Source organism: Sorghum bicolor, chromosome 6, assembly GCF_000003195.3.
Source record: "Sorghum bicolor cultivar BTx623 chromosome 6, Sorghum_bicolor_NCBIv3, whole genome shotgun sequence".
Taxonomy (NCBI): domain Eukaryota; kingdom Viridiplantae; phylum Streptophyta; class Magnoliopsida; order Poales; family Poaceae; genus Sorghum; species Sorghum bicolor.
Genome location: NC_012875.2, coordinates 51,268,316 through 51,284,787, shown reverse-complemented (window position 1 = coordinate 51,284,787; position 16,472 = coordinate 51,268,316). Strand labels below are relative to the sequence as shown.

At 42.3% G+C, this 16,472-nt stretch overlaps 1 pseudogene; it reads right to left on the bottom strand.

Moving 5' to 3' along the window:
* On the bottom strand, positions 40-12,245 carry LOC8056022 (annotated as a pseudogene).

The following is a 16,472-nucleotide window of genomic DNA, read 5'->3' as shown; positions in this document are numbered from 1 at the left end:
ATTAATTTACCTGTGCTGCCAAAGTAAGCCCTAGTGGTTTGGGCAGAAGAATTTTCTGTAATCTGCCGTGGAAGACGGGCTGATGCGGAGTCTTTGCTCCATGTCACATCCGTGGAATTCAAGGTTCCGCCAACAAGTTTGACTAGCTTGATATACGGCGAAAAATGAAGCTCCCTTCGGATGGAAAATGTGTTGGACCAGAGCTATCCGTGCACCCAGAAATCAGAAAGCGACCCAAGCAATATGTGTCATTCAGGACATTAATCCACCAGGTTGGGAGGTTGCCGACGACCTGGTGTCCTGAGTCACGCATGATTAGGTGAATGGACTAGATTGCATCACCTTCGAACTAGATTTATTGGATCTGCATTTGTAAATTTCAGGATTTCCAATCGAGCTGTAACAGCAGCATCTGAACATTTTCCTAACAGGCTCACATGCTTCCTTCTGTAAGTCCTGTATAGGCTTTTGCTCTACATACAGAAATGGCAGCCCAAAGCAGCAGATGCACCACAGAATACTCTCAACAGCATAATGATGACTTCAACCTAGCGTGGTATGCGCAGGGATGATGCAAACTCTTGCTCTAGGCTGTACTGACGCGTCCCGTCCTGACCAGTCACCGGAACCACACCCCGGCGCCGATCGCCTCGCCCTGTTTCACCAGGACGACGAAACTCGCCGTCTGCTCTCGATCTCGAAGCAGCAGTGCGTCCCTTGAGGAGCTGCAGCCTCACCTCCACGTCCTTCATGGTTGGCCTCGCCTCTCTTCTCAGATCGAGACACTCCTGCGCCAGGCGAGCAAAGCACATGATTGTTTCCTTGCTCGCTTCCTCCAAAACCTGATCATCCACTATGTCCTCAAGAGGTTTCTCCTTCGCCGCGCCCAAGTAGTCTGACAGGTTCTGCTTCTCGCCATTCTCCTTCTCGATAATCGGCTTCTTTCTCGTCAGGAGCTCAGCAAGTATCACTCCGAAGCTGTAGACATCGCTCTTGTCAGTTAACTGGCCTGTATGGTAATACTCCGGGTCCAGGTAGCCGAAGGTGCCCTGCACGGCGGTGACCAGGTGCGTCTGATCAATGGGGATCAACCTCGACGCGCCAAAGTCTGACACCTTTGCAGTGTAGCTGTCGTTCAGGAGGACGTTCATGGACTTGACATCTCTGTGAAGTACCGACATGGAAGCCGCCGAGTGCAGGTATGTGAGCGCGCCAGCAACCTCAGTGGCAATCCGTAGGCGTTCCTCCCATGGCAGTGGCAACAGACTGCCGTTGTTTCGCTGACCGTGGAGAAGTTCATACAGTGTGCCGTTGGAGATGAACTCGTAGACGAGCACAGGAACCTCGGACTCAAGGCAGCACCCGTGGAGCTTCACCACGTTCCTGTGGTTGATCTGCGAGAGGATGGCGACCTCGTTGATGAACTCGTCTATCTCTGAGTTAGCCACCAGCTTCGACCTCTTGATGGCGACGACGCGCTGATCCGTTAGGATGCCTTTGTAGACCGTACCATGGCCGCCGCGGCCAACCACACGGGCTTGATCGAAGTTATTCGTTGCCTTTTCTATCTCGGCCAGGGAGAATATCTTTGTGCTGTCGCTCGCGTTCTGGTCAGAGGAGATGAGCTGCTCAAGGAGAATGCCTTTGTTCTTGCGGAAGTACCGCCTCCGGAGCTGCTTTTGGACTCCTTTCTTCCATCTTCGGTTGAGAATGACAGCGATCGCTGCAAGAAATAGAAGGCCACCACCAGAACTGATTCCAATGGTGATACCTGCATTGGTTGCGGACTTGTGAGCACACATCATTTACGGTAAAAAAAAAGGACTTGCTATATTTCAGGTGTCCTAATTTTGAGATGATTTTAGGCAATAATCTTATAAAAACAAACTAATACAACTAAAAGAACAACTCACAGGAGGCATTTCACAATTTTTTTTCTATAGTTAAACAATGACAAAATTACCCATTGCTTGAACAACAACAAAATCAGGCACTTGAAATATGCGAGAAGTGCTAAAAAAAGTGAATCCGTTGATCAACGGAGACCTGAATTTGCTCAAGACGGCTTACCTAAAATAGTGCTGGATGCTTTACACTTTCTTGCAGCAGTGTCGAACTCTGTTCCATGCGGACAATCAGTGCAAGAAAAGCTTCCAAGGCTATTCTGGCAGACGCCATGGCAAATGTATTTATCTGGCTGCAAGCACTCGTCAATATCTGCAGATTGCACGTCGTACCATGAGACAGAGAAAGTAGATAACTATCCAGGAACATGGAAATGACAATTAAACATTCCTGAAACTTACCTGTGCATCCATCTTCAATATAAGGATTCCCTTCGAAACCAGAGGAGCATCTACACCTGTACCCCACATGCCTGCTCGTCCTGTCGTCCGTGACTTCTATGCACTCGCTATGAGTGCCGACGCACATGTACTGATCCTTGTTCGCCATTGCATATCTGCAAGTCAAGTTATCCACTGCCCACTTCACCACACCTGACTCTCCAGAGAAGGCGTAGAACGCGCTGTCCTGACCGTCCAGGAAACCGCCTGGGTCAGAGAGCTTCTGAATTCTCAAGATACCTTGGTCGATGGAAATGTCAGTGACCACCGAATGCTCAGTCATCTGGAGGATGGGAGGAGTTGGCCCCGGGTTACACGCCAGGTAGAGATGTATCCTTGCGAAGCAGCCCAGCTCCATGCCGAAGGGGAAAGGGATACTCACATTCCCACACATCGTCGGACAATTCACCTTCGGCTGTCTTGAACCATAAACTGTTGGAGGTGCAGATGCAATTTAGAAGAGACCACGCGCTCAGTAGCTAGCAATTGGCAACACATCCGAGTGGCGAGAAGAGGCATAGACGGAGAGGAGGATTACCTTGGTTTGGTACGCAGCCATCGACGACATAGGCGTTGCCGAGGAAACCCTGGGAGCAGTGGCAAACGTAGCCACCAATCGGCGAGTCCTGGCACTCGCTGTTGTTACTGACACAGGCATAGCTAGCTCTGTCCGCGGCAGCCAGCGCGCAATCCGCGCGGTCAGGGATGGCCCAGTCCAGCAGAGCTGGGGCGACCTCGCCTGCAACAATGCCTTGCTCCAGGTTGCTCGCCCGGAACGTGTACCCGTCTCGGCCAGTGACCAGGAACGTCACCCTGTCTCCGATGACACCCTCGCCCGTGCGCGAGAGGTTGAGGACGAACGCCCTGAGGGGCACACGCACGTCGATGCGGCAGCATCCCACGCCGGCGCAGAGCCCGTCCGGCAGCCTCTCCATGACCTGCTCCCCGGCGCAGATCACGGAGCAGTTCCCGACCGCGGCTCCGGTGCCGCTGTCCAGCAGCGCGGCCGCGAAGCCACAGCCGACAACGAACAGCGACATGTTCGACGAGCCGGAGATGGCGAACGGCCTGCCGGGGCCCTCCCACGAGGCGTAGTAGTCGGCGGCGGCGGCGGGCACGTTCACGGACCGCATCACGCGGGCGGCGAGCGCGGTGATGGAGCCGCTCGCGGACACCGTCATGTAGTCCACGGTGACGTTGGGGCTGCCGAGCCGGAGCCAGAGGAGGCTGCTGTACGTGCTGGAGTCGCAGGTGAGGTTGAACCCCGGCAGGGAGCACGCCGGGCCTACGCCGAAAGGGTACGAGATGTCGATCGTGCCGCAGGTCGCCGGGCACGAGCCGCCCGCCGCGGCCGCGGCCAGAAGCAGCGCCACAAGCGGCAGGAGGGTCGTCATGGTTGAGCCAGCCTGTCCCGTGCCGGGCTCTTCTATCGTGCCTTCGTTTCGTCTCGTTCGGAGAACACAAATTTGACCGCCAATCTTCCGGTCCGAACGTTCGGACCGGAGCCGTCGTCCGATGACTCCCGCGCATGCGTGAGTGCGTGATGGGGATTCCCGCGCATGCGTGAGTGCGTGACGGGTTGTTGCCAGGTACGTTTTCTTTTTATTTCTTTCTTTTTCATTTTTTCTTTCCTTTTCTTTCCTTCTTTTTTTCTTTCTTTTTATGTTTCTTTTCTTTTTCCCTCGCCATCGTTGCTGTTAGTTTTCTCTTCTTTTTTTGTTTCTTTTATCTTTTTCTTTTTCTTGCTACTTGCTATATTTTCTTTTTCTTTTCTTTTTTTATTTTTTTATTTTATATTCTGTTTGGTTTTTTTTCTATCTTTTTTTGCTTTATTTTTATTTTCCTTTTTTGTTTTATATTATTCTCTGTTTTGTATCTTTATATTTTTTTCTTATTTTTATTATTTTGATTTTGATTTTGTTTTTCCTTTTATATTTTTAATTATGTTTTCTTTTATTCATGTTTTATTTCTTAATCTTTCTTTGTTTCTTTTTTTTAATTTTTCTTTCCTTTTTCTTTATTTTTTTCATTTTATATTCCATTTGGTTCTTTTTCTATCTTTTTTGTGCTTTATTTTTATTTTCCTTTTTTGTTTTATATTATTCTTTGTTTTGTATATTTTATCTTTTTTCTTATTCTTGTTATTTTCTTTGATGTTCACGTGCTGATGTTCTATTTTTTTATTTTTTTTCTTTTGATTTTGAATTTAGTGACGTTCATTCAGTATACATGTAATATTTTTGTGGTATATTTAGTGATGTTTAGGTAATATATATACGATGTTCTATAATGTATCCAGTAATGTTCTATGGTGTATTCAGTGATGTTCACTTAGTATATATGTGGTGTTCTATGATGTATTGAGTGATGTTCATGTAATGTATTTGTGATGTTCCATAATATATTTAGTGATGTTCTATTTGATTTTTGTTATTTTTCAGGTTTTATACTTTTAATGTTTCTTTTATTTCTTTTCTCCATTTTTACTTCCCTTTCCTTTCTTAATATTTTTTATTTTCTCCAATTTATTTTTATTTCTATTTCTTTTTTATGTGATTTTACATTATTATTTGTATTTTTTTATGTCCTTGTTTAAGTTACTCATGTTCTACATATTTATCATTTGTTAACGGTTAATTTTTTATGTGTATGTTTATTAGTTGTTTTATTCTAATTAATTGTTTTAATAATTTATTTTTACTTTTAAATTTTTTCCTATATATGTGATATTCACGTACGTTTAATGTTCTATATTGTGTTATGTTATATTTATATAGTATTCATATAATGTTCTATAATATGTGTTGTTCATATAGTATACACGTGATGTTCTATGATGTTTTTCGTGATGTTCTCTTAGTATACATGTAATGTTCTACTATATATTCAGTGATGTTCACGTAATATATATATGCGATATTCTATAATGTATTTAGTGATGTTCTATATTGTATTTAGTAATGTTCTCTTGGTATATACGTGATGTTCTATGATATTTTTGTGATATTCACTTAGTATCACTTAGTATACATGTGATGTTCTATAATGTATTTAGTAATGTTCGCTTAATATATATGTGTTGTTCTATATTATATTTTAGGATGTTTGAAAAGTATCCACGTGATGTTCTTTTAAAGTTTTTTTCAATTACATGTATTTATTTGTTTTCCTTATGCATTGCTATAAATTTTATTTCTTTTATTTGTGTTATGTACTTTTATTTATTTTTACGTATATTATAATACCAATATCACAAACCTAAAACTAGAATATTATCCTTCTAAATCCAGAACATGTTTCCTCCTAAGATGGAACATTGTTCTCTAAACTTAGAACATTTCATCTGCTCAATAAAAGACAATGTTATATTTTTAATAGATAATTGTTTATTAATAAAATTTTATCTGAATATATTCATATGAGATCTTGTTTTAAAGGATTTATTATAAGAAATTTGATGGTGTGATTGAAATTTAATTTGGATGTTTGGTTTAAGAGTTATGACTTTTTTTAATTCGTTAAAAAGTCATTTGCATGTGGGTGAGTAGCTGATGGGACAGCCTGTCATCTGTCCGCAGCCACGCCTGTCTTGCTATTGACGCGGGTTACAGTGACCAATAGCCCAGATTCAGAGTGCTAGCTTCTATACAGCCTATACGCGCAATACCCCAGGCGGGAAATATTGGGCGGGAGTTGCCGGACGACATATTCGGTCCGAACGGCCGGACTCTAAGACCGCCCAAATTTGACCGTCTCGCATCACTTATGTTTTCAAACACGCCACCTGTACGCATAGACTCATCGCCATGTGATGACTAAAAATTATATACATATTACAATCATAAGACGCATCGTTTTCGGCTTCTGGTCTTCACTGGTACCGGTGTACCGCTACAATTTCGACTGATCTGGTCAATGCATCATCAGGATATAGCGCTGAACTTTTTTTTTTCAATATCATTTGTGTAACAATTCAGTTAAAGAGGTGGACATGTTTCCCACGGGTCAACATTCGCCAACACAAAAGGAGGCACTGAGGCAGTGATCTAATGATTTAGGGGCAATTCAGGAGCCAGGACGCTTTTATTCATTCAGTTTGGCAAAAGTGCACGTGATCAATTGAGCAGCAATAGAAATGCCATATGATGCGACGTACTTCCTTGTTTCTCATAGTAAATGAGTTAAACTTTCACAGAGCTCTGCCCCAGCCTCCGCTACTTACCAGGAAATGTAATGAAACAAACAACACAGATCCACCTGAACCTAATGATGCTTTGGTAACTGCAACGAAGAGTACCACCATTACTGAACTCCACTCCACCGCGCCCAATCCACGAACTGCATTCCACCATAGATATTGTTGGCAAAACGAACACCGACTGTGAAAGCCATAGCAACAGGGGGAACACGTCTTGCGACAGGCGATGCCTCCACTACCCGCTCCAGGCCATTGATGATCTGGTAGCGTGTGTTAGATGATACAGCGAGGAACACGCCTGCATGTCAACATAGTTTGTCAGTTGTCAGTTACACTGGAAGACCCCAACAAGAGAAACTATACTTTAGATGAGCACACAAATCACAAAGCATGCCGCATAAAATTGCACAAGCTCAGCATGAGCCAAAATGGGAAATTTTTAACATGAACTTCCGTCATCTGAGATTATCTGGTCCAAGATAGTTATGTGAATATTGAAGAAAACGTAGTTAAAACTTAAAAGATTAGCCAAGTGCAAGTCATTCAACATTGAGATATGCTTTGCTGTACATTAACTTCAGGATGTAGTGGTTTAGTCCTGCCTAAGGTCCACCTTTACCTCTTCAAAGTTCTTTTCACTGTATCTAGAGTTGCAATTTTTGTGGATCCAAGAATTGATTTAAAGGAACTAAATCTATACAGTGAAGAATAAGGGACACTGATACTCTAACAATAGAACTAATTAAAGATTTATATTATACACTGACTTCTAATACCACACTTTGGCCAAGTCATGTTATTAGCAGTTAGTTTATTAATCTTTAATTCTATTGTTGGAGTATTAGTGTCCCTTTTTCTTGACTGTCTGGATTTTGATACCTTTGAATCAACTATTGGATCATCAAAAGTTTCAACTCCATATATTGATATATAAGATCAGTGAAAAGAACCTTCAAGAGAGCATGGTGGACCTCAGGCAGCACTACCACTACATCTCCCAACTGTCTCGGCAGCTAACTTAGCAGCTTCCTATGTATTAGTAGTCAGAATTGATTCAGCATTTGAATATGATGATGTATAAAAATCATCAGGTGAATTTATCAGTGGAATGTCAAATTGCCAAAAATGTTTCCCAGACCAAGTAAAAGTGATAGCGAAGGGGAAACAGATAATAGGCTTACCCCACAGAGCAGCACTTTTAACAAGAGGTGGAACAGGAATATCTTCATCTGATTTTTTGACACTCCTGAACATGGAGCGAACATCAGTACACAAGACAAGACAGCAGGGAAAATAGATAAAGATATTAATCAACCTTACTGAGCGGGAGTCAAACACACAGACATTATATTAATAAGAAACCTATAAATCCATGTGCAAAATAATACAATAGTGTGATAGGATCAACAAGAAACCAAACTGGGAAGCAAGCAACTATGAACTTAGTCATTTATCATTTAATAGCAAAAGGAGATTTTTGATGTGCAGATGCACGAATAACGGTATGCTGTTACCTTTTGGCAGTCATTATCATATTAGCAATTCCTTGACCAATTATGCCACAGACAAATCCAACTGAACCATACAACACACCCTGCAATTTAAATGGTTATGCCAGTACAACTTGTACAAACAGCATGGCAATGCTCCTGTAGTTCGAACTAACAATCATACAATGACTCAAAATTGGGAGTATCTTTGCCACGTAAGGTTCATTACCTTGTAAAAGTATGTTCCGATTCTTTGCTGGACTGTAAATCTGCAGCCTGGTCTTTCAGCTTCAAAAACACTGCAGTTTTAAAATCTTAGTGTCTTCTTTCAAAAAAAAAAAAAATCTTAGTGTCATACAGAAATAGATTTTTTTTTAAATTCAAAGCCCTATTGCTAGTTTAGAAACATCTCCAATCTCTTTCAATTTCGTAGACGAAAAAATGGTCATGGGAGTGATATACAAGTTCAACAGACTTTCAAATTTTTCATGGTGTGGTACAAATCTCCATAGACAACTGGGAACGAAATTTCACCTGCTTGGCAAAGATCCAGCCATCCTGCTGAATCTTCCAAAGAGCCCCGTTGAAGCAGATGGCTTCCCAATTCTCACATATGGAGCCAGCAGCCCCACAAGTGCAATATCAACTGCTACACCAACAAGAAGGTCAGCAGCGTACAGTTCAAACTCCGCCCAAAAATCTTTTCCCCTCTTCTGAACCTCTGCAAATGTCGCGCAGCAAGAGTCGATCACAATCTGCATTGAACCCATAACGCAATTGTCAGTAACAGCAGAACTACTATATTCTGACCACTTGAAAAAATAACTGGCCAACCGCACCCACCTCGGTGCCAACTTTGAAGAGGAACGACGGGTCGGCGAGCATCCGGTTGCGGAGCATCGAGAAGGAGCGGATCATCGCGCCTAGCGGCCATGGCGCAGCCTACGCAGATCAACATCAAAAGTAATGAGGAAAAACGGCCACGTTCACATCTTCCAGACAAATCTACCCTACTAATGCACCGACTTTTTCTTTGCTAGAGCCACCCAAAAAATCCTCCCCTACTGAGATATCACTTCTTTATACACCCTAGAAAATGTACACCAAAAAATCACATCTTTTAAATGAACCGTCCAGATTCTATTATAAGGCTTCTCTCTCCATACTCAGATCTAACGATCGGAATCGCGTGTATCGTCCTTCATTACTCATCCCATCCCTCGCACCAGCGCGGCAACGCCCAACCCTGTGACCCGCAGCCAAGGTTTGAACCACAGGTCATCTTTTTTTCTGTCTATTATTCGCACGAGCACCACCACCACGGAACTTCAATCCACCTCGCTGACTCCTCCTCTCCCCCCACGTGCCAACACCTCTCCAACAGCAGGAATTAGGGATGGAACCGAACCGCCTTGCACAAGGGAGCCGCCGCCGCCAATGGGAGAGGCTACCACCACCATGGGAGTCGGCCATAGTGGGCCGGGTCTCCACCAGGCCACAGGCCGCTAGCTAGGACGCCAGGGTTCCGGCTGCGAAGTCGCTGGTCATCGGTCGCCAAGGCCACGCACGACTCCTCTCCCCAGACCTAATGGTGATGGCAGGCCGGCCGGGCGGCCTTGCGGTTGCGGCAGGCGAGACCGGCTAGGCGGCTACGAACCATGATGCCGATGACGGATTCCAAGGCCATGCTAGCAGGGGCGAGGTAGGCGGCCATAGGGTGGACGGTGGAGGCAGGGCCGAAACGACATCGGACGAGCGGTGCCCACAGATCTGGAGGGCCGTGCACGTCCCGGTCGTCAGTCGTCCTAGCCGAGCATAGTTCAGTCGTCCTGCCGGACTGCCGCCGGGCCACCGGTTGCGAGCGCCGCCGGATCCGCCAGTTGCGACCGCCACCGTCCAGTCGCGATTGTCACATGGGGATGGAGCGCGGCTAGGCTGCGGTGCTCACGGACGCGGCCAAGGCGTGAGGACGCGCTGCAGGTGCATGCGCGTCCGTGCCATGTGTGCAAATGGCTCAATTTTTTCATGCGGTTTGGCACTCGTGCAGGCCATGAAGGATGCGCTGGACGATATGAGGCGGTGGGGCCTCCAGCGTGAGCGCACGGAGGAGGCCGGCGGCGGTAGGCGGCAGGCGTCAGGCAGTCGAGGGCATCGGGCGGGGGAAGGAGCGGCTGCGGGACCGGCTCGGGTGGGTGGGCGGGTGCTGTGCCGCTGTCAGGGACTGCGCGTACATGCATGTTGATCGCGGAGCGCGTCGACGTCGCCTCCGCAGTCGGGCGAGCGGCAACGTGCATGCGGTTGGTGACTGAAATTCTCCTTAGCTTCCGATTTGTATGAGCTTGTGTTTGCTCAGTACCACTCACTAAGAATTCGGAGTATATACATTTTGCCACAGCCCAGTTTATGCTTCAGTTGCCAATCGTTCATGGATGTCTATCATTCATTCAGAGTTTCTTTCAGCCTTTTTTTAGACGTTTTGAATATAATGTCAATGATTCAGAGTTTCCGATGGATGTCTTCGCAAAGTGTGCTTCGTTGTCTAATTAGTAACTGTACTGCAACATTCATGTATTTAAGATGCTATTTTGATGCAGGTATTCCTTCTATTGTTGTGAGGAGTATGATGATGAAATCAAATGTTGACTCCATGTATCTCCCTATTGTTGCTAGAAGGCTACTTCTGCCTACTCAGCAATAAGCCCTTCAAGTTCTGAAGGGGCTGATTTTCTGATTGTAAATACTGGCCAGATTTTTTTCACGTTGAATCATTTGAGTGAAGGAACTTATTCTGATTTGACATCCAGGTTGCTCCAATCTGGTGCATCTGGAGTTGTTACATCCTTAGCTGGTAGAAACAGAGAATCCTATTGGGCAGCTTCTTGTATTGTTCTTGCATATGCTCTTTATAGCAACTATCATATTTGGGCTATGTTTGAATTTCTAAGTCAATTAAACTGCTGCCTTGCACATGGACAAGATGCTGCTAGCCATGAGTTCCACTTCCATCCTTTCCTACAAATTGGGCAGCTACTTGGTAGAACCTTACCATAACCAAGGTATTCAATGTATATTGCCTATGCCTAACATGTGTGCATATTTATTTATTATATAATAATGTGATCCTTGGAGGCTTTTCATGTTCAATAATTGCCTACATTTCTTTGGAAGATAGGTGTCAATGGTTCAATCTGCTGATAGATCTTCTCAATTAACACGTTTCCAAATTATTTTTCAAATTTACAAAATCGTGCTTTACAATTTTTTATGAGCCAAGATTTGTTCCTTTTGCATATGCATGCCTCCAATTGACTATCACAAACTGAATTGGCATGGCGCCATAGCCTCCTGATGCTAATGTATAGCTTTATTCTATTCCTAATTTTTTGACGTGGAGTATTCTTTCATCCAGTTTTATTTCTATTCCTAATATTTTGATGTGGACTATTAATCTTCCATCCAGAATGAGGAAAAAGCAAGGTTCATCATTCTTTCCAAAGAGGAGGGCACAGAACAAGCATTTACAAATTTGACATAGCTTAACAAATGTGTTTCCATCTCAACTTGCAAATTTGTAAAAATTTATAGCCATCGCCCCTAAAACATTATCTTTTCTGGAATTTATTTTTATTTTATAATTTTTTCTAGATGTTACCGTAGCTTTAGCACGGGCAATATACTAGTTCCCGGAAATTCGAGGACCTGAAGATCGAAGTAGCGGAGCAAGAGGACTTCCCGGATGCCGGCGTCCTTGGCCGCCTCCATCATGTCGCCCGGGAGCACAACGCCACGCGCCGCGGCGAGGCGCAGCACCTCGTCGAAGCCGAGCAGCGGGCCGAACTCCGCCTCCTCGTAGTCGTCGTCATCCTCGCCGCCGCCTCCATCCTTTCCTCCGTTCCCGCCGGAGTCATCCCCGCGGTTCCCGGCGCCCGATCCGTCCCCGGCGGCGGCGCGGGGGATGTGCGGAGCGGAGCAGGAGAGCGCATGTGGTTTGGGGAGCGGGGAGATGGGCTTTAGCGAGAGGTGGAGAGGCCTCGGTTCGTGAAAAGCGTTGGAAGAAGGCGTTGAGGAGGAGTAGGAGGCGGCGCCAGCGGCAGCGGCGGCGGCGGCGGCGGCGGTGGTGGACGAAGTGAGTGCGGAGAGGGAAGGGGAGGCAGCGAAGGCCATAGTGAACAGGGTGCGCGGAAGGGCCGTAGGTTTTGAGTTTTGACTGTTCTAGCCCTTTTCGCTGTTCCTTTTTCTTTCAGTGAGGCCTTGTTTAGTTTCAAAGTTTTTCAAGATTTCTCGTCACTTTAAATCTTGCGGCACGTGTATAGAATATTAGATATAATACTTATTTAGTTATAATTTTTTTGCAAAATAAATGTTATAATATTTTTGTTTGTATTTGATAAATATTGTCTAATCATAGACTAACTAGGCTTAAAAGATTCATCTTACAAATTATAGTCAAATTGTACAATTAGCTATTTTTTATTTATATTTAATACTTTATGTATGTGCCACAAGTTTGGATGTAACGAGAAATATTTTTAAAAAATTGGAAAGTAAACAATAACATAAATAAAAAAATAACTAATTATATAATATATCTGTAATTTGATAGATGAATTTTTTAAGTCTAGTTAGTCCATAGCCAGACCTTATTTTTTCGCGTACTAAAAGCATCTCCAAGGGTTTTGTATTTGAGGTTTGCATTTAAGTAATTTGCTAAAAAAGCTCTAAAAGAGGTATCCAACGGTTTTGCATTTAGAGTTTGCAATTTGGGCAACTTGGCAATTGAGAGAGTAAATTTGGCAAAAATGCCAAGTTATGGACGGCTTTGCAAACCGCGAGCAAAGTCACGCGCGAGGAAAGCGCGCGCGCCTGGAGACCTCCTATTTTTATCCTTTGCCAAGTCCAAATGCCAATTTCCTTGGAGATGGCCTATTTTTTATCCTTTGCATTTTGTTATGGGAGTTTGCAAACAACAACAAATGCCAAGTCAATTTGGCCTTGTTTACTTCCACTTAAAAAAATTCAATATTCCCCGTCACATCAAATCTTTAGAAGCATACATGGAGTATTAAATATAAACGAAAATAAAAACTAATTGCATAGTTTGGTCAAAATTGACGGAACGAATCTTTTAGACTTAGTTAGTCCAAGATTGGACAATAATTATCACAAACAAACGAAAGTGTTACAGTGTCGTGAAATTTTTAGTTTTTGTAAACTAAACACGGCCTAAAGAAGGCCTGGTACTGCTACTACTATAAAGGCCTTGTTTAGTTCATTTCAAAAACTAAAAAGTTTTCAAGATTCTCTGTCACATCAAATCTTGCGGCACATGTATGAAGTATTAAATATAGACGAAAACAAAAACTAATTACACAGTTTGTCTGTAAATCACAATACGAATCTTTTGACCCTAGTTGGTCCATAATTAGATAATATTTATCACAAACAAACGAAAGTGCTACAGTGGTCGAAAACTTTTCATTTCGCGAACTAAACAAGGCCAAAGTATAGTTAGTCACATAGCTGCATTACCTTTTGTCGTGTCACATAGCTGCACTACCTTTGTACAGAAGAAAGATACATCCAGAAAGTTTGACAGGTTTTCTTGGCCTCGTGTCACATAGCTGCATTACCTTTGTCGGATTAGATAGCGATTTGTGCAACATGACTGGTGTTAATCGGTAGTGAAAGCCATTTGTGCGATATGACTGGTGCTAATGGGTAGAGAATACTCCCTCCATTTATTTTTACATTTTGTATTAGGTTTGTCTTAAATTAAATGTTTTAAATTTTGATCATTACTTTTTAAAAAACATATAGACATAAGATTTATGTTTTTGGATTCTCTATAAAAAAATACTTTCATAATATATAGATTATATGTTGTGAAAACATATGGACTTTTAAAATTAGTGATTAAAGTTAGAAATATTTAACTTAGAACAAACCTCGACGTGTAAATACAGATAGAGGGAATACGAGATAGACCTCAGAAAAAAAAAGAATGTTTAGAGATACTACAGTGATCAATAAAAAATATAAAGACATACTCCTATAACCATATTCAATTGGGTCACTCTTTATTTTCTTTCTTGCTTACATGAAAACTAGCTAATATGTATGTGCGACAAACACGTGTATGAAAAACTATTTCAAATGCAATGAAAGTATTAATTGAATTCTCAATATATCAATTCATACATCATTAATAGTTTTTTAAATATAAAATATTATAGTTAATACTTTCTTGATCCATAAAATGATAAGGAAGTTTATAAAATTATTATTTTAACGAGTCACACTAGTCTAGAGTAGGGGCTGATGTATACATCGTCAATTTCTCATAACGCGGTCATGGAGCCACCGTTCGGCTATAGTACTATTCAAGGAAGGGGGAAAGAGGGTTGGTAAAAGTTCATGTGCCAATTAACAAGTATAGAGCAAACTTGGACCAAAACATGTGGACTGCATTTTTCTTGGTTATGATATGCATATGTGGTCTAGGTTCTTAATAATTAACTCCAGAGTACCCCATATGCATGTTGGTAGTATTATATAGTCTAGACATGCTAAATTTTTTGAGAATGAATTTTCGATGAAAAATGCACCTAGCACACTAGCTAAGGACAATAAAGTCTTTTTTCAAGAAGGATGACACTGTTGTTGCTTAAAAAAGTTAAGGACAATAAAGTCTTTTTGTGATGATTACATTGTATACCTCATGGCTGACACTCCAAGAACCATTGAAGAGGCATATTTATCTCTTGGCACTAACTTATTGAAGGAAGCAGTATAAAGTGAGATAAATTCTATTATGACTAATGGAACTTAAGAACTCGTTGATAGTCTTTAGGTGTAAATCTATAGATACAAATGGGTATTCAATATAAATTTTAGGCCTGATGCTACTAGTGAAAAGTACAAGGTAAGACTTTTGGCCAAGGGTTGTATCAAAAAAAAGGCAAATACTTTTTCGATACTTACTCACCGGTTGTCTGATTGACCATGGTTAGTGTTACTTTCCTTACTAGCCTCTCATGGTTTTCTCATCCATCAAACAAATAGACATTAAGACCATAGGTCCAGCCCTTTCTTTTTATCGAACTAGGTAGCGTGCCCGTGCGTTGCTATGGGATAACTAAACTTTTATACTAAAAATATACTAATCACACAATAAGATAATAATAGTGTGAAATTAATAATCCTTGAAATTCACCATCTCTCATCTAGCTTGAATTGTTGCAATCCAAAAAGATTAAAATGGAATAACTAAAACATAATACAATTTACATAAGAGGGATGGAGTGTGCCACCAACCAATGAATTATTCCCCAGTACTAAAATGCTTATATCAACGATGTCATCAGTTAGGAAAAGCATTATTTCCACGTGTGAGTCAATGTGCACAGAGTAATGAGATCTTGGTATTTCTCTATTTTATCAACTTACCTATTTGCAGATGGGTAATAGTGATTGGTTGCCGCTACAAAATCATTGCCACAATAACAGGATCCTACCTGTGCAGTTGATATCTATTTCTCTACCTGTGCAGGAAAATTAATCAACCAATAGCAGTACGGTTAGGAGTTAGGACATGCATTAAGGTTCGATCCCCACATCTGCTTAGTCAAAAATAACCAAAATCTCGTGACAAAAATTATAGCAGTATTAGTTTCTCTGTCCAAAATTTTAGTATACAACAAAGCAATGTAGAATAACTCCATTTGATCAATCATTAAAACACAGTAGCAAAGGATAGAAGGATCAGCTTACAGTAGATGCAATCCATAGCCCTCATTTGCATTTGCCTTCTAGGGAAACAAAACTGCAAATCACGTAGCTATAGGAGGATTAGATTGACCCGCATCAAGTCTCAGGTGCGGTTATATTTAAGGAAAAGAAGGCAGCGGCTTTCCTATTCGTACTCGATGTGTGTCAAGGTGAAAGATCTCCTTACGGTTGCTTCCCATGTCTACGAGCAGCAATAATGTAATGCAAATTACTGTTAATCCAAAATCAATTCACCATATGTATATCAACAGTTACCTGCATTGGCCGTGTTCTTCAAGTTTTCTAATGGAGTGCGACCACTGTTACTTTTCACTGGATCACATAATCTGAACAACATGAACCGATGTAAAGTATCCTAGAGATCAGTTTATACTTCGGTGAAATGAAAATACAGATCAAAAGCACAGCAATAGATGACAGTGAACAGCAAGAGCAAACAACAGTGACGGGCTGACCAACGGAAGTTATTTTAGCCTTAGGAGAGGTTAATTGGATCATATTTCTACTTATCCCACATGCGGGCAAGCTTCCCAACTTTGATTACAACCAGAATGTATTACCGGATTTAGTAGGCAACAAGGAACTGAACTTGTCAAGAATTCTAGCAACGCACCGAAGGAAACATATTCTACAATCTGAAAGGAAAAAACA